Source organism: Manis javanica, chromosome 2 (assembly GCF_040802235.1).
Source record: "Manis javanica isolate MJ-LG chromosome 2, MJ_LKY, whole genome shotgun sequence".
NCBI classification, from domain to species: Eukaryota; Metazoa; Chordata; class Mammalia; order Pholidota; family Manidae; genus Manis; species Manis javanica.
The window spans coordinates 102,029,736-102,057,554 of NC_133157.1; the positions used below are offsets into that span (position 1 = coordinate 102,029,736).

General features: G+C 40.7%; 1 long non-coding RNA gene across 1 annotated transcript in view; it reads left to right on the plus strand.

Moving 5' to 3' along the window:
• LOC140845132 (uncharacterized) overlaps positions 1-18,395 on the plus strand; it is a 30,714-nt gene extending 12,319 nt beyond the window's left edge. Inside the window, exon 3 of the long non-coding RNA XR_012123843.1 lies at positions 17,860-18,395. This is a non-coding gene — a long non-coding RNA (uncharacterized lncRNA). The remainder of the gene's footprint in view (positions 1-17,859) is intronic.
• The last annotated feature ends 9,424 nt before the right edge of the window (positions 18,396-27,819 follow it).

The following is a 27,819-nucleotide window of genomic DNA, read 5'->3' on the forward strand; positions in this document are numbered from 1 at the left end:
GCAGAAAGGCTAGGGCATGGTAAAGCTGGCATGGAGAGCTAGACATTCTGACCCAAAAGTCTGTAGGATAAACCTCCCTGGCCCTCACCACCACTGTACTGCCTTAGCCATGAAAGAAATATCATTCCCATTACATAGCTGAAGAAACTGAGGCTTGGAAAAATTAAGTATTTTGTCCAAAGTCACAGATGTTCAGTGGCAGAATAGGGATTTCAACTAAAAAACATAGACACTTGACCACTTCACTCCTTCCTGAATTTTTGTGCTTCTCTGTCAACTCAGGCTCCTGTAACTCCATTAGATTCCCTTGTCTCTTGAATATTTTTAAGCCTTCAGGTAAAAAAGTCTCAGGGCTTTTCATTTATGACTTTTGGATGTATATATTTTTCATTTATTTTTTACGGTGTATGTAGAAATAAGAATATCTGATTTAAATAGGAAGTCTGTAGTAAAAAGACATCAATTAAAAGAGTTCTCAAAAAAAGTTCTCAAATGTTCAAAAAAAATTTTTCCCATTTAGAAACTCTTCTGAATTGACAGATGACTGGATGTTCCTGATAGCTTTGAGATTCCCCCCAATTTCTCTTTGGGATTCCCTAGAAGATAAACAAAAAGATTAGAAGTGGAAACTAAAGCTGCAATGACCAGATGTGAAAGGCCAGCCTGATTCTCCTCTTATCATTCAAAGGGTTGTACAGAGGAGCATCTTCTTAGATTGAAAGTCACATACTCCTCAGCCTGAAGCAGAACAGGACAGTTGCTCCCTGAAGAGACTTCACAAGCTTCTAACTCGCCATTCTCTTACTGTGATACACCAGTTGGCACTCACAAGAAAAACAGGCATATTCCCCAACTTTGGAACCAGTAAAAGCCACACTCTGCTTCTGCCTACCAAGGTCTCCTTTTTGTTCTGTCAGCTTCTTCAGTTGTTCATTCATGGCCTGGGTGATGGTAGAAGGTAGAGCAGAGAGAAGTGGATGGGAAGTATCAGAGAAACAGTTTAGCAGCTCCCACTGGAAGAAGGTATTTTCAGATAAAGAGGCATGCTGTTCCCAGGAGAAAAAGGGATAGGGCTAGGCTGATAAAACTTAACTGGAGCTCAGGAGATCTACTTTAGATGAATACCAGACTTCATAAATTGAGCTAGGCTCTACACATCAATCCTGTTCTTCAACCTGGCTAGGAGATGGGTGCTTGCCAGTGTCCAGACCCCTGTTATCAGGCCAGCGCATCCATCTTTCAGGTGTTGTGAGCTGAACCCTTCTCCAGAGCTGACAGGAGCTGCCTCACCTGGAAATGCAAGGAAGATTATGCCCTTTCCAGAGATGACATTCAGCCAATGACTGATGCTGTGCAAAAGGCCAGATCCTCATTGAAAGTGGACCAGTGTTGAGGGGCTGCCCACACTCCACAGCCCCCATGGGCTCATTTTGAAACTAGACTTCAGCAGAAGCCACATATTCACCTAAATTCTTCCTCAGCTCCATCCTGGTTCTCTCACTCCCTTGTAGGTTCTATCTGCAAGCACTCTCACTAAATTACCCTACAATCATCCCTGTCCCAGGCTTCTAGGGACACAAAACCTCAGATAATCTACTGACTTAATTAATAGTAGTTCTAGGTATACTGAATATCTTATAAATAAAGGTGATACAAAGACCCCTTATATGTGTAGTTTTTCTTTCTTATTTTATAGATGTCCAATTCATTCCAAAAAATACAGAGCCAGTATATTTTGTGGCTCTTGAAATGCATTGCCAAAATTTTTTTTATAGGATTTGTCCTGATTTACTACCTCCAGCAATGTTTCAGAGTAGAAGCAACAACAAAGCAGCCAGCATGTGAAACCAGCCTTATTCCAAACTGTTAAGGTTACCATATTGCTGCTTTTACTTGTGCACCCTGGATTGCTAATGAGGTTGAACATTTCCCCGTGTTGTTTACTAATTGTAGCTCTTCCTTAGGTGAATTTCAAATCTGAGAAGCAAATTCTTTGCCAGGTTTCCAAAAGTTTCCACAACCACAGGATTAATGTTGTCATGTGTGAGGGCTTTCCAGTTCCATGTAAGACAATTCTAAGTTTAAAAACTGGGCTAAGTCATCAGGATTGTTTTTCTTGTGTAGAAAGGTTAAAGTAAAGCAGATGTGGAAGTAGCCTCCAATGCCTTTTCTCATGATCTTATTATTTGTCAGGGATGTTAACTCTTGAACTACATGCAAAAGAATGCTGAAGGAATAATTTAATCATGATTACAATTACTTTTTGTCTCATTTTATTAATAAAAACAAACAGAGTAAACACCCTGAGCATAATTGTAACACATGACTTCACTGGCCTTACTCCCTGGGCCCCCGTGACAAGCTTTTTGTTTTCTCATTCTTCTTCACTACCTTCTTCCCTTTCTTCCCCTCACGTGCCCTGAATGCAGAAATCCCCCTGAATTTCTGTCCTTGGGCCTTTTATTTTTTCCCTTTTACCTTCTCCCTTGGTGTTTTATTTAGAGTGTGAAGTTAAGCTATCTGGAGTGATTTTTCCAGATCTTTCCATTCCAGTCAGGAGTGGGAAATTTCTCAGCATTCTGCACAAATCAGCAGTGCTCTCATGCTGATAGAAAACTTCCTAATGAGGACACACTCTCTTCAGATAGTGCTGTTTACTAGGAAATGCCACAGAGATAAAAGAGATGTTGCTAGATAATTCCTGATACCACCACCTGACCACTGACTTGGTGTGTGAAGAGAGCTTGCTTTCCACAATTTTTGCTTCTTGGTATGGGAATAGAACAGAAGTTGTTGGACAAATCCAGCCCAAAACAAGTCTACCCTTAAAACTTTAAATTACTTACCAATATCTAAACACTAGGAGATGTCATATCCAATTTCTAGCTTCTCTTAAAAAGAAAAAGATATGATATATTAGCCTACAAACTCCTACATGGGAAGAATCTATAAGCCTGGTAATGGTTCCTCTCTTTAAATGAGGCATGTGCCTCCAGTTTACCACAGTCCCCACGGCTCCCAATTGCCTCCTCATATTCCTTTGCCTCTTTGCTTGATACCCTACCCTCTTTCCCTCCCTTTCTGTTATGCACTTCTTCCCTGTCTGAGATTCTCTCCCTTCATGCTTCTTTCAACTTACCTCTCTATGTGGCATATCCTCTTCCATTTAAAAATCCTACTTGGTGTCACCTCTTCAGTGGAGCTTTTCTTGACTGCCCACTATCTCATTATCTAGTTAATCATTGACTCCTCTCTACTTCTCTCTGTGACATGTATGCCTGCATGTATTTATCTATAAATATTTGGCAACCCGTGTATATTGAGAGACTAGCACGCAACAGACACTCTGTAACGGGCATATGAAACCAAATAAGCTACAATCCTGGGCAGCATGGAATGCAGTCTGTGGAAAATGCTAGGATAAAATGTTGAGCAGGGTGTTGTGGAGAATAGAGGAAAGGCCTCTTCATCTGAGCCAGGCTCTAGAGTAAGTGCCTTACTTAATCTGATATTTGAAAAACAAGGAGGAATTACCTCAGCTAATACTTTGAAGAAAAGTCAGTTTCAGGGAAGGAAAACAACTGAGAAGGCACATGATCATAAAATGCACAATGTATAAAAAGAATTACAATCAATTCTACATTGCTACAGTTAAGAACATTCCCTGGAGTAGCAAAAAATGAGGCAGAAATCATTTTTAGCTACTCCCTTTATTTAAAACCATGTTTTTTTCCTTTGATTCCACTTTAAATGGTAGAATTAATTAAATATCACAACTAAATAAATAAAAGCAATTATATTTTAGAAAAAAGATTTAATTTTTAACTTGAGACCTACCTTGTAATCTTAGTTATGTGATTTTATGTGCATACTGAGCCTGCTATTGAGCTTTCCTTGGAAGCAAGAGTTTGGAAGCAAGAACGTAATAAAGGCCATTTTAACAAGCCTGTCATGTTGCTTTATTTTCACAGCCAGAAACATAAAAATTAAAGAAGAAAATGTTACAATTATAGTCAATCAACATTGGATAAGGGCATGCGAGCTCACTTATTTTGGGTAAAATAAGAACCTGTTTTATCCAAAATATTTCCAAATTATTTTCTGGAAGTCACAACTAAATCAAATCTGATTCCCCAAATCTTGCAGAGGTTGTTGGCAAATATAAAATGTTAGTGAATAAAAATTTCCTCCCGAAGTTCGAATGGAATTTTGTGCCACAGTATCAGGAAAACATTACCTGAGTTAATCTTGCAAGCAGACTAGATGACATTTTATATTTTTCCCCCGAAATCACTTTCAAGAATTAAGTCAGAAAAAGAAGACACTTTTTTAACAACAATTTCCTCTCCCTATGGCTGGATTTTGTTATAACTGCCTGAAGTATGCTTAACGCACATTAACATCAGTATTTACCTCTTAAAACTTCAGGTTCCATATACAAAATTTCAAATATATCTGCCAAATATGCCAAGTACCAGTGAAAGTTACTGGTTTTGAAAATTTGAAGTAATTCGTAGTTTCCTTGATGTATTAAAAATAAGGCCCCTGAATTCTTCAGCCAATTATTTTTCCATTTGATAACTAACAAACTTCAGAATAGAGCATAAGAACTTTGTCATGAATGTTAAAATAATCACATAGTAAAGAATATACCCTAGTACTTTTCATGGGGTTGACTCTCTTGATAACAATATGAGGCATTATCATAGATTGCTGGCAGGGTTCCAGATGCTTAGAAGTGGATATTTCTGATTTTTTTCCCTTGCTGAATTCCTCACTGTGAATCCCATGTTGCTGGAGCACCATCAGTGCTCATTCCTATCAATTTTTTTTGGCTCATTTGTTCAGAAAAATTTTGACAGTGCTTCAAAAATATTATTATAAATATATTAGCATAAATGCATTGTGTAGCACAAAGTTCTTGGGGGCAGTCATAAGATGCATCAACTTAATAGTAAGGAAAAAAACAGTGATTTTTGATCGTTTGCAAAACTCAATGTGCAATAACATCAGGTAAGGCATTCTCAAGGCTGACTATAGAAAAAAATTCTAGAGTAACTTCAAAATATCCTTAACTTTTTTGTAGCACTCAGAAAGCAAAGTTCCCTGAGAATTCCCTAGTGATGTGAAACCTGGGTCAAATGGTATTTCTATTTTGAGTTTTTGTAGGAACCTCCATACTGCTTTCCACCATGGTTGAACTAGTTTACATTCCCACTAGCAGCGTAGGAGGGTTCCCATTTCTCCACATTCTCACCAGCATTTGTTGTTCCTACTCTAATCTATGTTGGCCATCCTAACTCCTGTGAGATGATATCTCATTGTGGTTTTAATTTGCATTTCCCTAAAAATTAGTAATGTGGAGCATCTTTTCATGTGCCTGTTGGCCATCTGAATTTCTTCTTTGGAGAATTGTCTGTTCATATCCTCCACCCATTTTTTAATAAGTTTACATGTCTTTTGGGTGTTGAGGAGTGTAAGTTCTTTATATATTTTGGATGTTAACCCCTTGTTGGATATGTCATTTATAAATATATTCTCCATTACTGTAGGATGATTGTTTGTTCTCCTGATGGTGTCCTTTGCTATAAGAAGCTTTTTAGCATGTAGTCCTATTTGTTCATTTTTTATTTTGTTTCCCTTGCCCGAGGAGATGCATTCAGGAAAAAGTTGATCATGTTCATATTTAACAGATTTTTGCCTATGTTTACTTCTAAGAGTTTTATGGTTTCATGATGTACATTCAGGTCTTTGATCCATTTTGAGTTTACTTTTGTGTATGGGGTTAGACAATAATCCAACTTCATTCTCTTACATGTAGCTGTCCAACACCCGCTGTTGAAGACATTGTCATTTCCCCATTGTATATCCATGGCTCCTTTGTTGTATATTAATTGACCATATATGCTTGGGTTTATATCTGGTCTCTTTAGTCTGTTCCATTGGTCTATGGATCTGTTCTTGTGCCAGTACTAAATTGTCTTGATTACTATGGCTTTGTAGTAGAACTTGAAGTCAGGGAGCATAATCCCCTCCCCCCCATATCATTCTTCCTTCTCATGATTGCTTTGGCTATCAGGGTCTTTTGTGGTTTCATATGAATTTCAGAACTATTGGCTCAAGTTTGTTGAAGAATGCAGTTGGTATTTTAATATGGATTGAATTGAATCAGTATATTGCTTTAGGCAGGATGGCCATTTTGACAATATTAATTCTTCCTATCCATGAGCAAGAGATGTGTTTCCATTTATTGATATCTTCTTTAATTTCTCTCATTAATGTCTTGTAGTTTTCAGAGGATAGGTCTTTCACTTCCATGGTTAGGTTTATTCCTAGGTATTTTATTCTTTTTGATGCAAATGTGAATGGAACTGTTTTCCTGATTTCTCTCTCTGCTAGTTCATCATTAGTATATAGGAATGTCAGATTTCTGTGTATTAATTTTGTATCCTGCAACTTTGCTGAATTCAGATATTAGTTCTAGTAGTACTGAAGTGGATTCTTTAGGGTTTTTTATGCACAATATCATGTCATCTGCAAACAGTGACAGTTTGACTTCTTTCTTGCCAATCTGGATGTCTTTTATTTCTTTGTGTTGCCTGATTGCCATGGCTAGGACCTCCAGTACTATGTTGAATAACAGCAGGGAGAGTGGGCATCCTTGTCTTGTTCCCTATCTTAAAGGAAAGGCTTTCAGCTTCTCGCTGTTAAGTATGATGCTGGTTGTGGTTTTGTCATATATGGCCTTAATTATGTTGAGGTATTTGCCCTCTCTATGCATTTTGTTGAGAGTTTTTATCATGAATGCATGTTGAATTTTGTCAAATGTTTTTTCAGCATTGATGGAGATGATCATGTGGTTTTTGTCCTTCTTTTGTTGATGTGGTGGATGATGTTGATGGGTTTTCTAATGTTGTACCATCCTTGCATCCCTGGGATGAATCCCACTTGATCATGGTGTATGATCTTTTTGATGTATTTTTTACTTCGTTTTGATAATATTTTGTTGAGTATTTTGCATCTATGTTCATCAGGGATATTGGTCTGTAATTTTCTTTTTTTTGTGGTGTCTTTGCCTGGTTTTGGTATTAAAGTGATGTTGGCCTTGTAGAATGAATTTGAGATTATTCCCTCCTCTTCCACTTTTTGGAAAACTTTAAGTAAGGAGGGTGGGTATTACGTCTTCACTAAATGTTTGATAAAACTCAGCAGTGAAACGATCTGATCCAGGTGTTTGATTACCAATTCAATTTCTTTGCTGGTAGTGAGTCCATTCAGATTTTCTGTTTCTTCCTTGGTCAGCCTTGGAAGGTTGTATTTTTCTAGAAGGTTCTCCATTTCTTCTAGGTTATCCAGTTGGTTGCCATATACTTTTTCATGGTATTCTCTCATAATTCATTGTATTTATGTGGTGTCTGTAGTGATTTTTCCTTTCTCATTTCTGATTCTGTTTATGTGGGCAGACTCTTTTTTTCTTCATAAGTCTGGCTAGGGGTTTATCTAGTTTGTTTATTTTTTCAAAGAACCAACTCCTACTTCATTGATTCTTTCTATTGTTTTATTCTTCTTGAATTTATTTATTTATGCTCTAATTTTTATTATGTCCCTCCTTCTACTGACTTTGGGCTCATTTGTTCTTCCCTTTCTTGTTTCATTAATTGAGAGTTTAGACTGTTTATTTTGGATTGCTCTTCTTTCCTGAGGTAGGCCTATATTGCAATGTACTTCCCTCTTAGCACAGCCTTCGCTGTGTCCCACAGATATTGCAGTGTTGAATTATTGTTGTCATTTGTCTCCATATGTTGCTTGATCTCTGTTTTTATTTGATCATTGATCCATTGATTATTTAGGACCGTGGTATTAAGCCTCCATGTGTTTGTGGGCTTGTTCATTTTCTTTGTGTAATTTATCTCCAGTTTCAAACCTTTGTGATCTGAGGAGCTGGTTGGTATAATTTCAATCTTTTTGTTTTTATTGAGGCTCTTTTTGTGGCCTAGTATATGATTGATTCTTGAAAATGGTCCATGTGCACTTGAGAAGAATGTGTATACTGTTGCTTCTGGATGGAGTGTTGTGTATGTCCATTAGGTCCATCTGTTCTAATATGTTGTTCAGTGCCTCTGGTACTTACTTATTTTCTTTCTACTTGGTCTGTCCTTTGGAGTGCGTGGTAGGTTGAAGTCTCCTAAAATGAATGCACTGCATTCTATTTCCCCCTTTAATTCTGTTAGTATTTGTTTCACATATGTAGGTGATCCTGTATTGGGTGCATAGATATTTATAATAGTTATTTCCTCTTCTTGAACTGACCCCTTTATCATTATGTAATGTCCTTCTTTGTATCTTGTGACTTTCTTTGTTTTGAAGTCTATTTTGTCTGATACAAGTACTGCAACTCCTGCTTTTTTCTCCCTATTAATTGCATGAAATATGTTTTTCCATTCTTTTACTTTCAGTCCATGTATGTCTTTCGGTTTGAAATGAGTCTCTTGTAGGCAGCATATAGACGGACCTTGTATTTTTATCTATTCAGTGACTCTATGTCTTTTGATTGGTGCATTCAGACCATTTACATTTAGGGTAATTATTGATAGGTATGTACTTATTGCCACTGCTGGCTTTAGATTCATGGTAACCAAAGGTTCAAGGGTAATTCCCTTATTATCTAACATCTAATTTGACTCAGTATGCTATTACAAACACAACCTAAATATTCTTTTTTTCTTCCTTTTGTTCCTCCTCCATTATTTATATATTTGGTATCATATTCTGTACTCTTTGTCTATCCCTTGACTGACTTCAGGTGTAGTTGATTTGATTTTGCATCTGCCTAGTAATTAATTGTTGTACTTTCTTTGCTGTAGTTTTACTTCCCCTGGTGACAGCTATTTAGCCTTAGGAATACTTCCATCTATAGCAGTCCCTCCAACATGCACTGTAGAGGTGATTTGTGGGAGGTGAATTCTCTCAGCTTTTGCCTATCTGAAAATTGTTTAATTCCTCCTTCAAATTTAAATGATAACCTTGCCAGGTAGAGTATTTTTGGCTTGAGGCCTTTCTTTTTCATTGCATTAAATATATCATGCCACTCCCTTCTGGTCTGTAAGTTTTCTGTTGAAAAATCTGATGATAACCTAATTGGTTTTCCTTTGTATGGGATCTTTTTTCTCTCTGTAGCTGCTTTTCAAAGTGTGTCCTTATCCTTGATCTTTGCCATTTTAACTATTATATGTCTTGATGTTGTCTTCTTTGGGTCCCTTGTGTTGTGATATCTGTGCACCTCCATGGCTTGAGAGACTATCTCCTATCCCAGATTGGGGAAGTTTTCAGCAATTACCTCCTCAATGACACTTTCTATCCCTCTTTATCTCTCTTCTTCTTCTGGTACTCCTATAATGTGAATATTATTCTGTTTGGATTGGTCACACAGTTCTCTCAATATTCTTTCATTCTTAGAGATCCTTTTTTATGTCTGTGACTCAGCTTCTTTGTATCCCTCTTCTCTAATTTCTATTCCATTTACTGTCTCTTCCATTACATCCAATCTACTTTGAAATCCCTCCATTGTATGTTTCATTTCAGATATGGAATTTTGTAATGATTGAATCTCTGTCTTAAACTTGTCCCTGAGTTCTTGAATATTTTTCTATACCTCCATGAGCATGTTTATGATTTTTATTTTGAACTGTCTTTCAGGAAGATTGGTGAGTTTGGTTTCATTTGGCCCTTTTTCTGGGGTTTGTGAGATTTTGGTCTGAACTATGTTCCTTTGACATTTCATATTTGTGTGTGGTGCCCTCTAGTGCCCAGAAGCTCTAGTCTCTGGAGCTGCTCAGCCCCTGGAGTGAGTTTGGGGGTCACAGGGGAGTGGCGCTGGTGCCTCGGGGTGGCACCAGCTTTCCTGCTTTCACGCTGCAGTGCCTGTCTCCAGTGTCAGAGCCAGTGGGTCGAGCACACAAGTGTGAACCTCTGTGCTTTGTGTCCCTAGCTGTTGTAGGCGGGGCCTTCCTCTGGCTGGCCTGATGCCAGTGCAGTGACTTCTGGTTTGCGAGGTGGTGCCTGCAGGCCAGGAGGGAGGTGAGGCTGACTGTGTGTCACAGTGGGGGCCCTCAGAGCTGATTAGCCACCTGGTGGATGGACTGCTCCTCAAGTTCCCAACCTGCTGGGCAGAGCACACCCAGACAACCTTGTCCACCTAACCGTTTTCCCGTGCAACAAGCTCTGTGCAATCCTGGCCCTCTCTGCAGCCCTCTTGCTGCTAGGAAGCCTCTCAGACCATCCATCTTTCCTTTGTCCCAGAGCTGCCAGATGTAGATCCCCATCCTCCACAAATGGCCGGAATCTCAGTCTCTCAAGCACTCTTTCTGTCCCAGCTCTGCAATCCCACCAACCTCCAGAGCACCACACAATGTAGGTTTGTGCTCCAAAGCAGACCTCCAGAGCTGGGTGTTCAGCAGTCTTAGGTTTCCACCCCCTCCATGCTCTGTTTCTCTTCCTCCCACCAGTGAGCTGGGGTGGGGGAAGGGCTTGCATCCCCACACATCCTGGCTTTGGTACGTTACCCTGTTTCATGAGGTCTGCTCTGTTCTCCAGGTATGCAGGCTGGTGCAGCCTTCTTTCCTGTTGCTGTTTTAGGATTATTTGTACTAACTATATTTTCATACTATATGTGGTTTTGGGAGAAGTTCTCTGTCTCACCTCTCATGCTGCCATCTTGAATCAATCTTCCTCTAGTTAGTCCTACTATCCAAAGGTTTATAACTAACTTTCATTTAAGGAATAACTATGCATCCTTTTTACTGAAACATAGTTTCATAAAACTTGGGTTGGATTTATTTGAGAAAATACTGTATTGTAGTTTATTATGTGTCCTGAATGTAAGGTTGGAGGCACTGGAGGGAGGGGTGAGCATATCAGACACTGATGACGTGCCAAAGTCCCTGGCTGCTGCCCCCTCCCAACCTGAAAAATGTGTCTTAGGCTAGCCAATCCTTGCACCGCTGTAAATCTAAGCTCTCCCTCCCCCTACCTTCTTTAAAAACTCGCTGCCTGCCCTGCTGAGCATGACTTCCCCAGCCTGTGATAGCCAGACCAGGAAACATCACCCAGGAATTGCGCTCAAATAAACTGCCTGGCCCTTTGTTGCCTCTAGTAGCCTGCTTATTTTGACTAAAATTTATCTTACATTTGGTGCCAAAAAACCCGGGAAGGAGCATGAGCGCGGGGCCCCGACCAGCCACCGGTGGTCCCGCCCCCTCCTTCCCCAACCTGGGACCTCAGCCTGCTCTCTGCTGTGTGGACTATTTTCTGGTGAGTCTCTCAGTTTCCTGAGGTCTGTTTCCCTTCCTAACTCCGTTTCACCTGGTCCATTCGAAATTGTAGCTACATCCAGGTTGGGACATCCAGCCGCTTGGGCATCCAGCCCACCCTCTCTGGGCATCTGGCCTGCCCCTGGCCCTGCAGTGTGGGAGACGTCCTTCACCCAGGCTCCCAGGATGTCTCCCCTAACTTGGCACACCTGGGACAATGGGCGCTCCTCTCAGCGGGATTAGTTGGGGAGGTGACGCAGACATGGGGAACCAGCCCTCAAAAGCAGAGCTCAGACCCGGTTGCAGTGTCTCATTTCTAATTTGGCTGCTCTATATTTGTCCTGGGAAGTTCCCAAACAGAAGCTAGTCTTTCTTTGCTCTCAGTCTGGGCCTCAGTCCCTTGGACAACCAATCTCGCTGGCCCCCTGAGGGAACATTCAATTTTAGCCTCCTCACTGACTTGACTAATTATTGCCACCCGAGCAGAGAGTGGGGTGAAATCCCATATGTGCAGGCTTTTTGGACTTTGCGCTCCCACCCAGACTTTTATGTTAAGTGTTCAAAGACCCAGGTTCTCCTGGCCCGATCTCCAGTTAAAGACTGTCAGCCTCTTACTCTGCCCAGTCCTTCTTCCTTTTCAGATCTGCTGGAGGACCTTGGTCTCCCACCTCTCTCAGCTCACTACCCCCACCCCTCTCCACCACCATCTTTAAGTTCTTTCTCCTCCCCCGTGTTGCTGCCATCTTAAAGTTCTACATTCTCAACCACACCGTCTCCCAGCTCCTCTCCTCTTTTCCAGTGGCTGCACCACCCCCTCCCCCTCTCCTTCCACCTTCACCACCCTCTTCCCCCACCAGACCACGCTCCTCCCGCCCTCCGGTTCCAGAAGCCATGGATAAGACTCCTCCCAGCACAGACCTGCCTCCTTTCTCTCCCGACCCTACACCCCTCCCCACACCCACCATTTTGTAAGTGGTCTGGCATGGTTGTTGGGAGTGGGTGAGCTGGGCGTAGCAAGTGAACATCTTAGTGATTGTGTATTGCAGTGTGTGTGCCTGCCTGCAGCCTGAAAATTTTTTTAGTGACTTAGAATCTTAAAGTTTTGCTAAATTAAGTAAACATATTTTGTGCTTAGACATTATGCTGTAAAGCACATGGTGTCAGGAATTATAGTGTGTTCATTAATTTGTTGATCTAAAGAATGCTAGTGTAATAGTTTACAATAGCCCACTTCTCAAGGTTCACTGAAAATTAAAGTTCCTAATGGTTTTGAAGTCTAATTAAAGATATCTATTTAAGAGCACAATACAGCAAAACTAAAATTTTGTTTTCAGTTAAAAAGAAAGTTTTCTTAACTGTTAGTCTGCTCTTAATGTTAAAAGATTGCAAAGAGTTCTCTAATTGTTTAATCAAAACAGTTTCTCATGCTTAAAATCTCAATGAGTTGTCTGAATATTTAAGATAATGAGATTTTAATATGAAAAAACTGAAAGCTAAGCTCTGCTAATAACTGTGTAACCTTCTGTATTTGCCTTTAAAATCTTTTGTCGTCATTCTAGTTAAATAGAAAAGTATTGTTTCATAGTAACTTATGATTCTGTTTAGACAAATGCCTTAAAAAAAAAACTTTAACAGCTTCCCAAAATCAAATTCATAAAGGTGCTTTTATCTCTAGTTAATTCTGATATTTTCCAGAGGGCCCCTGGAACATGTCAGAGGAATTTTTTCTCATTAGAGAAAGTATTTGGCCAATTTAGCTTAGTTATCTGATACAAAATTACCTGCTAAATTACCTAAAAAGCACTGTCAAAGGGAATAATACTAAACTTTGTTACTGAATGTTTTGTGTTAGAGAAATATCCGAATTTCCTTATGTCAATTGTCTTACAGTAAGCTCTCACCAGATCTTTAACCATTATCATTTGTAAGTCTTTTGTCATTTATAGTCACTGTTTTATTACTCCTAAACTAGTGAAGAACTAGATTTCACCAGAACAAGTATTAGTTACAGAAGAAGTAAGTTAAAAAGGCAGAGGAAGGACCCCAAACTCCACTCCATGACCTGGTAACCATGGCCTTTAAAATCTTTAATATCCATGTTGAAGAACATGAGAGGAGGACAGTGTCCCAAACCCAAGCCTTCATGGTGGCCCTGTGGCCAACAGGACAGGGGTCTCATCACACCAAAGACCAGTCCAGAGCTTGTGAGCCTCCAGGACCCTGCTTCCAGTGTGACCAAGAAGGCCACTGGGCAAAGAGATGTCCCAACCCGACCAACAAGCTGACTAAACCCTGCCCAGTTTGTGGTAAGAGATGTCATTAGAAAGTAGAGTGCCCAGTTGGGGAAAGTCATCCTCCCATGACAGTCTCGTAGGAGGCAGGTCCCCCTGAGAAACTCTCCTCCAGACCTGCTGAGCTTATTTAAAGACTGAAGATGCCTAGAATTGAACACCCCTATCACCTTTGCCAAGCCTGGTGCCACTCTATAAGTAGTGGATAAGTCCATCTCCTTTTTAGTGGACATGGAGGCTGCCTACTCTGCTTTACCTTCCTTTCACAGGCATTTCCATCCTTCCCAGGTCTCAGTCGTGGATGTCACAGAAACCCCCTCTAAGCCTCTAGAGACAGGTACAGTAGCCTACATGTTTGAGAGCCATCTTCTTACCCACTCATTTCTAGTCATCCTGTCCTTTCTTTTCCCTTTGTTAGGGAGAGATCTCCTCTCCAAGCTTAGTGCCTCTATCTCCCTGTCTCTTAGTCATCCCCAACCGAGCTCACTCATCCTCTTAGCCAATGTAAGTTGTAGCCCTGAGCCCTCCACAGACCCTCCTGTACCATCAACTGGCATTAACCTGATAGTCTGAGACACCTCTACTCCTGTAGTGTTGAGCCATGATACTCCAGTCCTCATCCATCTCAAAGACCCATCCTCCTCTCCTTGTAGACCCCAATTTCCTATTTCCAAAGCCCATCACAAGGGCATGCTACCTATCATTAACCATCTTCTTTCCCAAAAGCTTCTGGTACCAACTAATTCTCCTGTAACACTCCAATCCTCCAGTCAAGAAGCCATCGGGGGCCTACCAGCTTGTTCAAGACCTGCAGATAATCAACAAGGCTGTAGTCCCTGTTCACACAGTCATCCCTAACCCTTATACTCTCTTATCTCAAGTTCCCCCAGACACCTCTCCTACCTACCTTACTTCTCACTCCTAAGAGAGATACCCCCTTGTCCCACCCAATGCTCATCTTTCCATTCTTTCATCCAGGCTGCCTGCTACGAATAAGCCTCAGTCTGTCTCTCATTGTCCAGACTACAGTACTAGACAGGGCAAAGCCTGAGTGATCATGCTAGATATATCTGTCCTGAGAGGCAAAGACAACATAACTGCTAGAACCTCCAGCCACCGATAGAGAGGTCAGATAGTAGAAGTGAACAAGACCATATGGGTACATCAATACTTGCCCCTTCCCTCCAAGCCTCCTCTGGCCTCCCACCAGCCTCAACCCTACCCGTGCCACCCCTCCTCAGCCAGAAGTAGCTAGATCAAGTCGGCATCCATTGTAACCAAAAGGCTGGAATGTAAGGTTGGAGGCACCGGGGAGGGGACACTGATGACGTGCCAAAGTCCCCAGCTGCTGCCCCCTCCCAACCTGAAAAATATGCCTTAGGCTAGCCAATCCTCGTGCCGCTGTAAATCTATGCTCTGCCTTCCATTACCTTCTTTAAAAACTCACTGCCTGCCCTGCTGAGCGTGACTTTCCCAGCCCATGATAGCCAGACCGGAGAACATCACCCAGGAATTGCGCTCAAATAAATTGCCTGGCCCTTTGTTGCATCTCGTCGCCTGCTTATTTTGGCTAAAACTTATCTTACACTGAAAATGGCTCTAAGCCCGGGGAGAGGAAATCCCAATGCAAAATACCTCTAAAAACCGAAATCAGTCATAGAGGGGAAATAAAGTTTAAAACCCATTTATTGTTTTTGAACTGCAGTCTGGGGCCTTTTCTCTCTTTTCTGCTCCAGCAGAAACCAAAAACCAGCCCTCACCCTCACCTCTCAGGTACAGATAAGCCCTCTGTTGCCCAGGTAATTACCCATTGATATGGAGATGAACTTCTCTCCATCCCTGAGGAATGATGCAAATGCACTAAAGCCATACTTCTTTCTACCACTGAATGCTTATTGATATGCAGATGTACTAAAGCCAGGGGACATATTCTGGAAATGTTACAATTTTACCCACAATGACCTAAAATGCATTTTATCAGTTTAATTCTATTCATTTACCTCAGCCTGTGTTTGTGTGCATCACACTCCTAATCATGGCAAAACCCTAGAGGAGGCTTTGAAAACCATAAACATTTGGGAGCTATTTTGATGACAGTCATCTAATTTTAGAAGTAAATTATGGCAGAGAACAATAGTTTGATTATGTTAAACTATAGTTTGATTATATCAAGTATAGTCTACATTACTACTCTATATTTTTAACTGTTCTTCTTTTCAAAGGTTTTCTCAATTATGATTTAAAGGCATGGAAATAAATACATATAGTTTATAGATGTTAAGTAACAGACATGAGGATCCATTTCAGGAAATTAAAATGGCTACTTGAGTAATTTTTCTTTTAAGTTAGGTTTATTAAGAAATACAGATTTTCTTATTCACATAAATTATGGAATATTTAAAATACTGGAAAATTGGTAATAAAATTTCACACAATTGACTTGAAAAAGAGGTTTGTTTAAAGTTTTTCACCAACTGTCTGGAATGTCAACCAGAGGAGAAAGTATAAAACATATTATCTATTTTTAATGTGGTGTTAGCACCCCTTTATTGTATTGCTTACTTTATGGTTTTCTGTAAAATTATCATATTGATTTTTGATATTTTTTTATTTGTTTGTGTGGGTAAAATTGAAACATTTCCATAATATCTTGCCTGGCTTTAGTGTATCAGCATATCAATAGGTGTTCAGAGGTGGAAAGAAGTATGGCCTTAGTTCATTTGCATCTTTCTTCAGGGGTGGAGGAGTCATCTCTATATCAATGGGTGATTACGTGGGCAACAGAGGGCTTATCTGTACCTGAGAGGTGAGGGGGAGGGCTGTCGGTGTTGTGGCTGCTTGAGTAGAGAAGAAAGATGGCCTGGGACTGCAGTTTGTGAGTAGTGAACGGGTTTTAAACTTTGTTTCTCCCTTTGACTGATTTTGGTTTTTAGAGGTATTTTGCTCCGGGATTTCCTTTCCCGGACTGACAGTTTGATTGATTTTTTGTTTATTTAAATAAAAAAGCATAGACCAAGGAAGAAAATTTTGCCATGCAAATGTTAATGGAAAATTACTTGGGATACTTTCCAGGTTTTAAAATTGAAGTTGACACTTCTGTGGAGTTTTTTTTTATTATTGAAATCAAAATATCTAAGATTTTATGAGAACAACTGAAATCAGGAGATGGACCTGAATGTTAAAAGATGGGAGGAGAGAAGAAGTGAAATTTGAATAATGGAGAAACTTCAGCAAATGTCTCCGTTTCTTAGCAGCATCTTTTCTGTTTCGAAATTAAGTCTTTGTTGATGTGCTTTCTTTCTTGCTTTCCTGCTCAAGGAAGAATGTTGATCATTTTCTGAATTTACCAGCAATTGGTGTGTGCTGAGGGTTCATTTATTTCTTACAAAATGTTGCTAACTCACTCCTGTTCTCTTAAATTTAAAACAGCTGCTACCCACCGGCAGGATCTAAATCTTAACAGACATAATTCCAGATTCTTTGTATGCCTGTATTACACTATTGTTAATAATAATCACTGTCCATCAAGGTGGCAAGAGGACAATGTGCATCTACGCACATATTTTCTCTGTTCATATATAAAAAGCTAAAGCTTTTATTTTGTTAATAAGAACCCATGATTTAACTTAAAAAAGAACCTCTAATTGCTGATGCTGTTTAAAGCACTATAATTTAGTTTTGCTTCCAGCACCACTGTACTTTCAATGTTACTTCCTTTCTCTGCAGTTATGTTTTTAAATATTATCTGTGAATTAGAGTACCTTATTTACTGAGAGAGAGCAGCAGACAGGTCCAAACTCAATGTTAAAAGGCAAAGCAAATTTGGGGGAAAAAATGTGTTCTTTAACTTCAAATTGGATTATTTTATTTTCAGAGTACATTTTTATAATTTAGGACTTATAGTCTTATAACATTTATTTGTAACGAAAACAACAATTCCAACTTTTAATGAATTCTTCATTGTTTAAAATATGAATTTTGACATAATTATTCAATACCTGGATTTTCAAAGGTACAAGGCTTTTTTCAGTTTTATCTTGTTTTTACATTGTTACCTCACCTAAAAGAAATTTTGTTTTTCTTTCACTGACATTTTCCTGCAAACAACTATTCAATTTCTACAAAGACAGATTCGTCTGTTTTGAAAAATGCTAATGATTATTTTCATGCATAAGATAAATCACTGAGAGAGACAATGAAGAGTTCAAAAGGTACTTCATGTTCCATCACAGTGAAATCCAAATCATTCTTCTCCGCAGTGAATTCATGGTTTCCTGCAAGATAAGATCTCATCCTGGAAAGGACTTCATCTCTGAAGAAAAGAGAACATAATTTCTCAAGGGAACTCTGGTATCATAATTCATAAAATCAAATATATCAATAAACACAGCTCTTCTTTTAAAATAGTCATCCAAGTCCAAGTTGGACTTGGAGTCCAACATATTGATGTTGAATTGTAATATGTTATAATAACATAAATATGTTGAGAACAAATATGTGTTTAAATACTAGAAAGTTTTTCATTCTCATGAACAAAATTAAAATGCCCAGTAATCCTTAATTAATACATTTAGAATCCCATCCTTAGTGATGAGAATTAACTTTGCAATTTAATTTGACACTTTATAGTGTGAAAAAGAAAGATAAAAAAATAAGCCTCTTGAGGATAGGAAGACAATTTCTAGTCTCTCACCAGCCAGTCCAATTTAATCAGGCCTCTCTCTCCCTGTCTTTTTTTATTTTTACTGAAACCATTGGTGTTTCCACCCCAACTCTGCCCAGTCCTCTTTTTAATAAACAGAACTAACTTTAAAGATCCAAAGTTTGGATTTCATTTCATCTTGAAGTGTTTGCCTGGATTTGTTGCTGGTCAATATGGTAGTCCAGAATTAAAAGATATTTTTAAAAAATACAGACTATTAAAGAAGATACATGATATTCTAAATAAAAGATACCAGGAATCAACTATAGCAAAGATTTCCAAAAGTTTAATACTTTTTAAAGTGTTAAAGTATTTCAAGTACACCAGCTTATCTTGGTATTTATTACTCATTTTTTCACCAAAAATGTATTATAATCTATAATCCACTGAAGATGGCACAGGGCCACCATTCAGTCCCAGCCTAGAGGAGCTCACAATTTAGTAGGAGGGTCAGACAGGTAAACAAAAAGGGTTCAGTATTGAACAGTAAATTCTTAAAGGGTTCCTGGTTGGTGCAGGGAAAAAATGAGATGACTTTGCAGAGGAGGTGACATCTGATCTGAGGTGTAACAGAAGGATGAGCTGAGGGTGACAAATGGATCCTTGGCAGAGAGAAGACCATACACAAAGAAGAGGGGAAAGGGAATCTGGCAGTATAGATGTATGGAGCTGTCCAAAGGACAGAGTCACTGGTGGTAAAGAAGCTGAGAAGAGAGAGGGCCTGGAGCCAGCCTATGAAAGCCTTTGTATGCCAGGCTAAGGAGTTACTACTTTAGTCTGTAGGCAAAGGATTTTAAGCAGGGAAATGACATAATCATCTTTAAGATTCTGAGAGATCAGACTCTCTAAGAAATAGTCACTGAAGTCCTGAGATTTGCATGCAGCAATTCATATGGGGAGTAATTTTGGGACAAATACCTGTAAGGGACAAGTGGGAGGAGGGATGGGAAGAGGGGGAGCACAGCTGTCAAACAGATACATCTGAGGCTACAGATGATCCCATGGGGAATTCAGGAGCTAAAATGGCCATGCAGTTGTCTCACTTTGAGGCAAAACAGCAAGGCCTTTTTTATCCACTCTGAGAAATGACTAGAAGCTAGCAGTATCCAGGGAGGGTGGGGTAACCTTGGGCAGGGCTGATTCCTGCAGATGAGAGCAATTCCTGAAGAGGCACACAGCTATGAGCCGTCACTGACCCACACATCCAGCAGCTGGACCAAGTCTGTCCATCCTGAAGAGGTATCTGAACAATGTGTCACAGAATTCAATACAGAGTTTTCTGGTTTTTGGTGGTGGTGGTGGTGATTTATTTTTTCAGTCTAAACCTGACCATAGGGAGAAGGATGGTCTTGAATGAGGAAAGATTGGTTAGAAGGAGATCAGATGGGATTTTGTGAAAAAGGATGATGTCAAAGATGATGTCAAAGATGCCTTGGTAATTCAATGAGGGAAAGACAATCTTTTCACAAATACTGTTGGAGCAATTGGCAAATTATATGGAAAAGAAAAGAACCTCAACTCTTGCCCCAAACTATACAAAAATCTAACTCAAAATGGATCATAGTCCTAAATATGAAAGCTAAAGCTATAAAACTTGTAGAAGAAATCAAAAGAGAAAATCTTTGTGACCTTGGATTAGTCCAAACTTCCTTAGAATACCAGAAAATAAACAATAGAAGGGCCAAAAGATTGACACTATTAAAGTGAGGAGAATGTGAAGGAACTACAACACTCATACAATACTGATGTGAGAATGTAAAATTGTACAGCCACTGTGCAAAGCAATTTGGTAGTTTCTTAAAAAGTTAAGGATATACTAACCATGAAATCCAGCTCCATTACAAGATATTTACCCAAAATAAATGAAAACATAAAAGCTGTATTCCAAAATTCATAGCTGTTCAACCTATAATGGACAAATGACTCAAATGTCTGTCAACAGGTGAATGGATAAGTTGTGTTATAACCATTGTATAACCATACTGTATACTACTTGGCCATAAAAAAGGTTTGAACTATGAATACAACAGTATGGATGAGTCTTAAAGCCATCATGTTAAGGAAAAGACACCAGATACCAAAGACTATATTATTCTCTTTATATGAATCTATTTCTATAAAGGCAAAAGAATCACTGGTAACCAGGGGCCATGGTCAGGGAGGGGATTAACTACAAAGTGGCACAAAGAACTTTCTGGGTGATGTGACTATTTGACTATATATCAGAATTGTAGCAGTGGGGGCACCAATGTCACTCACCCCGACACAATGACACACCCAAGTCACTCATTGAACATTTATTATTTCTGAATTTTATTCTATGCATGTTACTCGTAAAAATAAGTGAAATATACAAAGAATTAAGTAGCACTTAAATGGCTGCAAACCTTTTCTTCAGGTTGGTTTCTCAGAGGGAAGTTCTTTCATATAACCTTCAGTATTTATTCATCGACTGAGGACTGACAGTGTATCAGGCTGCACCATGCTTTTCATAAATGGCCAATATTACTTAAAGAGGGGGAAATCTGGTGAATAAAAAACTTCAGTTTTAATGTTTTAGCTTCTAGTGAATCGATCACCAAATCCATATTAAGAAACTGGTCTACATTTGACAAGGATAAAACACAATTGACCCTTGGTCAATGCATGGATTAGGAACACTGACCCCCACAGTAAGAAGTCTGGGTGTAACTTTTGGCTCTCCAAAACTCAACTATTAATGGCCTACTGTTATCTGGAAGCCTTGCCAATAGCATAAATAGTTGATTAACACATATTTTGTATGGCATATGTATTATATACTGTATTCTTATAATACAGTAAGCTAGAGAAAAGAAAATGTTTTTTCAAATTTGTCAGGATCTCCAAAAACTTTCCCAATATATTTATTGAAAAAAATCTGCATATAAGTGGACCCAGACAGTTCAAACCCCTCCTGTTCAAGGGTCAACTATAATATTCTAAATTTCAAAAAGCCTTTAAAATAATTTATAAAGTAAAATTTCAAAATAATTTAGTATAAAAGGGGCATCTGTTTTCTTGGATGTTTTTGCGTGTAAAAGTAAAATGTAGTAGGTACTCACTTAATTGGATAGATACAGCAGGAATGAAAATTTTAAAGTGAAAAAAGTTATTTTCTATAAGTAAGAAGACACTAATAACAAGGAAAATGTCTAGCTAAGGAAAATATTTGACATTTTTCTCAACTGTTAGAATCAGAAAACACAAACATCTCTCTGAGGGAAGGTTTCATCCTCTATGTCTTAGGCTCTTCAGGTATCATCCTAAATTTCTAGTGACATTAGTTCTGCCTCTCTACTTTGTATTCACTTTAAAAAGTAGCTTTGCTACAATCAGAAAATAAGCAGAGTATGAGAACTTATTTATGACAATAAAATGTTATTCAAATATAGGGTATTTTCCTGTACACATATCAGCTTTTGTCTCATCCACAATTTTATTCGGTGACACACCCGAGTCACAAGAACTATCACATTTAAAAAATTTTTTCTAAATTAAATCTAATCTGACTCACCTTCCTCACATCTACAGAAACCTAAGCTGATCTCTAGCTTCCCTGGGCACACATACATCTCAAGATCCCATGTACACATGAGCCTCTCACAGGCCCTGTGATTGGTGTGAATCGCTCCCAACACCTGACACACCCCAACCCCCACTCCCAGCTGTCAGCTCACCTTTCACCTTGGTGGCTCTTTAAGTATGGATCCTGGACCAGCAGCATCATCTGAGAATTGCTCTTTATTTTAAAGTTCGTACACAACCCCAATGTACGGTGAGGGCTGATGATCATTGTTCTGGATATAAGAAAAATGATGAAGATAAAGTTGTTGAGCCTCTCTATCATGCCTGCTGTGGTAGGATTGTATGGCACATGAAACTTCCATTTGAATCCCAGCTGTAGCACCCATTCTTGCAGTGTATGTCCAGTAATATGGGTGACCTGATCACTCTCAATTATCTGTGGTTGGCCATAGGCAGCAAAGAGATGCTCCAGGCCTCTTTTGGTTGTGTGCTGGTCTGCATAACAGGTAGGAAAAGCAGCCAGAAGTCCAGTAGCTGTGTCCACACAAGTCATCATGTACCAATATCCTTCTGACACAGGTAGAGGCCTAATATAGTCTATCGGCCACCTGAGGAGGGGTATAAGCCCCTTAGCTATTGTCCCATGTTGCTGTGGAACTCGGTGTAAGTCCCTTTTGGAGTAGATGACACATTCTTGCTATGCTCTACTAAATTCTTCAAAGGTCAAAGGCAAGCCCCACTGATGGGCTACAGTCCACATTGTCTTTTGCCCCACATGCAACAAACACTGATGTAACCATTGGGCTACATCAGAGGCAGGCTTTCCTTCTAACCAACGTATCTGGGCCAATTTATCTGCCTCATCATTTCCTGGGGATGCCAGTGGCAAATGACCTGTCACATGGTATACTGTAATTATTTCAGTCTGACCAGAGGCCCATAAGCCTTGCCACAATTCTTGCCCCCAGAGGGGTCAGTGACCAACCAGCCATTGACATGGTACCAGGTTGTTAGCTACAGGGTCAAGCCCCGGTAGACAGCCCAGCTGTCAGTGCAGACAACTGTAGGGTAGGGCTCCTGGCTGATCACAAGAGACACAGCCTGCAACTCTGCCCATTGACTGCTCTTCCCCTCACCATCTTCCATCCTTATTGTCTCATTATTAGGATGGAAAGCTATAGCCCTCCATTTTGGGGGCTGCCCATGGCTGGAACCGTCTGTGTACCATGCATCTTCAGGTAGAGGAGCTCTTCCCTCCCAATAGGGACTCTCTGCTACTAATGGTTCAAAAGCAAGTTCTTCCTGCATTTTACTAGTATATGTCACCAGCCCCAATAAGCATTGGAGTTCTTCACTCAAGGGGCTATTAGAGAGGGTCCTACACTGCTGCAGGTAAGCACCCCACTTGCCTGTGTGGTTGTTTGTGCCACACCACTCCTTGGCTTTTGGGTCCAGTCTTGTACCCACTCCAAGATGGGATAGGTGGTTATTACCTTTATTGGGGCCATTCCAGTGATGGGTTCTGTAGCCAGCAAGGCATGAAACATGGCAGCCAGTCGTTTTTCTCTCAAAGTGTATTGTGCCTCTGCCCCTTTCCAGAGTTCTGACCAGAATCCAATAGGTTGGTGAGTTCATTCAAGCGCTGCCAAAGACCTGAGACATAATCATCTTCAGTCACATGAACATCCAGCTCACAGGGTCATAATGGGTCTATTACACTCAAGGCCTGCATGGCCTTGACTGGCCATTTTGCTGTATTAAAGGCAGATGAAACTGTATCATCCCAGTCTCACCTGATGCCCTTTTGTAACAACCATATAAGGGCTACAGAATTTGTGCCAAGTGTGGGATAAACACTCTCCAGTAGCCTAGAACACCCGAAACCTCCTGTAGCAATGCTACAGTTATAGGGGTAGGAACGACCTGGACTTTATCTATAACTGCTCCTGGTTTAACTTTGGTCTTACCCGGCCAGACGACCCTCAAGAATTTGACAGACAAACCAGGTCCCTGAACCTTGGTGCTGTTCACAGCCGATCCTTTCTCCTGTAGATATTGCAGCAGTCTAAGTGCTGCACCTTCTAGATCTGAAAGAGAATCAGACATGAGCATGACATCATCAATATAATTGTACAGTCTCACCGTTGGCAGTTTCTCCCATGTAGCCAAGTCCTGGGCTACAAGTCCATGACAGATGGTGGGGCTGTGGAGGTATCCTGTGGAAGGATGATGAAAGTCCACTGCTGCCCTTCCCACATGAAATCAAACTCTTCCTGGCTTCCCTGTTCAGTGTCAATGGAAAAGAAGGCATTAGCAAGATCTACCACATAATGGTATGTTCCTAGTTCATCAGGCCTGCAATAGAGGAGACAGTAACATGCATAGGGAGTATGTCTTTATTCAGTTCTCTGTAATCCATAGTCATACACCAGGAGCCATCTGGCTTTTTTACTGCCCACACTGGAAAATTGACAGGACTATGTGTGGGCTTTATAATACCCACATTTTCCAGGTCTTGGAGAGTTTCTCCAATCTCTTTATGCCCTCCAGGCAGTTTATATTGTTATATATTAGTCACCTGCTGAGGCATAGACAAAGCTTTGGGTGGGTGCCTAGCATGTCCCCTCAGAACTGCCTTCACCACACGTACTCTCAGTCTGAACTCACCTGCAGTGGTCTGCAACCAAAGACCTGCATGATATCAATCCCCAAAATATACTGATGAATAGGAGATATATACACAGTATACTCTTTTAGGGGTAGATGCCCTATTCCCAAAGGGATTTGGGCTTGTTTCACTCTGATAGCCTTACCCCCATATCCATCTATGATAGTGGGGGTCCCAGGGAACCGCTCAGGGTTACCATGAATCAGTGAACATTCAGCCCCTGTGTCCACCAGAGCCAGAACACATTGTATGTTCACTGGGAACCAATGGATAGCTATTTCAACATGTGGCCTCTGATGCCTCCTGGTCCCTCAGGGAAGATACCTCAACCTTCCCCTCAGTCAAACTGTATTCCCCAATCACCTGCCTGTGTGGGCTCAAGTGAGGTTGGCTCGCTGTCCAGCAGGAAGTCTTGCAAACACAGAGGCTGGACTTGTGGCTCTGTCTCTGACCTCTGCCTCTTTGGTCTTAATGGTTGAAATTGCTGCTCTGGTTTCAGTTGTTGCCATAGCTCTAGTAAGATTCTATTTGACTTCCCATCTAATTTCCTTCCATCTGCTCCTGCCCATATTAAATCAACCCACTAAATTTGGGTCCTCCTAACCTTCATGAGGCCCTTTAAATTCTTCTTGTGAGCAGCAGACCTTATTTCTTTCTGTGTTCTCATCGCTTCAGCCTCTCCTAAGTCTGCTACTGTACATGTTACCTTGCTTATGGGATGCCCTAAGTAAGGGGAAAGAATAGCCACTAGAGACCCAAAGAGGGATGTGGGAGCTGTTTGAAGCACCATATTTCTCATCCCAGTAGTGAAAATCTCTTCATCTGGGGCATAATTCTCTGGACTATAGATGGCATTTCTTATGCCTAGCTCTTGTAACACCTGTTGGAACTCAGCATACGTCTGCCATCTAACAGGAGAGGATGGCAGATCACCTGGATTGGGCCACACAGCATGAAGTGCAGCCATAAGCCAATCAAGGAGGGAGTGATTCCCTGGGGTTTGATATGCATTTTGTGATCACTGCCTCAAGGCAGGCTGCACTGTCAGGGAAGACAGCTTTCCCATCTCTGATCCCAACAGAACAATTCCACCCACCCTTAAGTCCCACAGGCACAGGAGCCAAGCTGATATTGACTCTGAGGGTTTCTGCCTAAACTGGGAGCCCTAATCCACAGCTCAGCCTGAGTGTAGGGGTGGAGCATAGAGAGCTCCATGACCTGGGGAGAGGCTGCTCCTCTCCTTGGGGAACTTTCAACTCTTGGGTCTTTATTTTCTTTAAAACCACTGGGTGTGCTTTCAATACAGGAGGGGCCAGTGCCTCTGGCACCACCCCTTCATCCTTCCCCAGCTCCTCCACTTCTGGGGTTGACGGCACCTTTCTCTCCCCTTCCCTGAGTGCCTCCTCTGCTACAACCTTTACCTTTTCTGCCATGCCTGGCAGCAATGCTAACTAGCTCTTCAGCAGCTCTCTTACCTTCACATCAGTGCTTTGCGGCTGGCATTCTCTTGCCGCCTCTGGCTTTGCTTTCCTTGGGAGTTTGTCTTTTGCCTTGATGGCCTTTTCCTCCTTCAGAGCACCTGGCAGCACTGCTGTCTCATTCTGTAAGGAATCTTTTACCTCTTCAATGGCACCTCACTGCCAGTGTTCTTGTGCTGCCTGCTCTCACATCAATGCTATTTCCTTCTTCAGGGAATCCACAGAAGTTTGTAGCTCGCATTCTTGTGCTGTCATTTCTTGGGTCTTTTTCAGGTGCATGTCCTTCTCTTCTGTAGATGTTTTTAATACTGTGTGAAGCAGCCAACCCACTGTCCCCACTGCCTCATGGGCACTCTGTTTCTCAAAAGACCTACTTACTATACTAAGGGCTATCCAAACTGTCTCAAGTATCACTTCCACTTGCCTCCAGTCCTGTGGTGGGGCCCAGCCCTCTAGGAGGCAAGCCACCTCAGACCACATACCCTCTGGGGGACAATCCACGGTCTCTCCATTCACAGGGGCAGCCGGCTGAAGCACCCCTCCCATAAGGGCAGTCTTTTTCTTTGGTCAACAATGAACCCTGCCAACTTTCACCAATTGTTTTTGCCAATGGGTTTCAGCCCCGGGCGAGTTCCCTATGGATTCAGTGTGATCAAAGAAATTGACAGCAAAACGTTCTTTGGGGTGAAAGGGTTTGTTACCCAGGTTGTTCTCCCAGTGGTAGGTCGAACACTAGCATCTTTGCCTCCACTCAAAGCACTGGACAGAGCTCTTTACAGAGTGCAATAATAGCTTATTGCCTAAAGGGGTGGAAGTGGTAGCTTAGCAACAGGCCAGTTACATCATCAGGTGGTTTAAGTTCAGTGAGGATCCTGGCCATAGGAACCCGAACTTCCCCACACCTGTTATCTTGGGTTTTTTTTGTCACTTACAACCACATCTTATCCTATTGTCAAAATCAGTACTTGCCATATGACTAGAAAAGAGAATCTCTCCAAACTAAAGACTAATTAAATGGCCACATTCTATGTAGCCTCAGAGCTTACTTGTAAGTGAAATTTAAACATGACTGTGACTACCATTTGTGGTATAGAATAACACTTGGATTTGATAATTAACAGGAATTGACCTCCCTTCTCTCATGTGTTACATGAGGACAGAGAAGCTGAGGGAAAGAAACTTGCATGACGCTCTGTTGTGAGAGCATGTGTTCTGTGAATGCAATTAATACAGCAGTTGCATATGCCAGGCCATGTCATGAACCGAATCTTCTCTTTTGCACTTTAATTTTTCTGAAGTATTTTTCTTTTGTGCTTAAATGCCAAAAAACAATTCTTATTGGAAAATCCATAATGCAAAAATAAAGGTTCTTCTCTAGAAGGCAGATAGAAAAATTATGAAAAATCTATTAGTAGGGGAAAATGTGACTATTGAACAACCATTAATTCACTCAGAGTATTATCAAGTCTTTCGGCCAAGGTGTTCATTTTGCAAGTTTCATGATCCTTCTAACGCTAGAGACTTAAATGATCAGGCGCTTTATGCTCAAGATCCATTGTAAACTCAAGTGCTTTCAAGGGCCAAGTGGGTAGGTTAAATAGTCCTGAGGTAAGATGATGGGAAAATGGGGAACATCTGTGCCTCTGAGGTCGGCAGCTTTACTTCAATGATGAATGCTCTGGGTGAAAGAGGAACAAATATCATTAGAGCTTCTGATTTTTCAGAAGAGGCCAAAATGCTTGCTTTTTAAGTGTGCTATTTTTTGATAATCCATTCAAGAATTGAAAAGCACAATGTGGACAAATCAAACACCTCTACAAGCTGA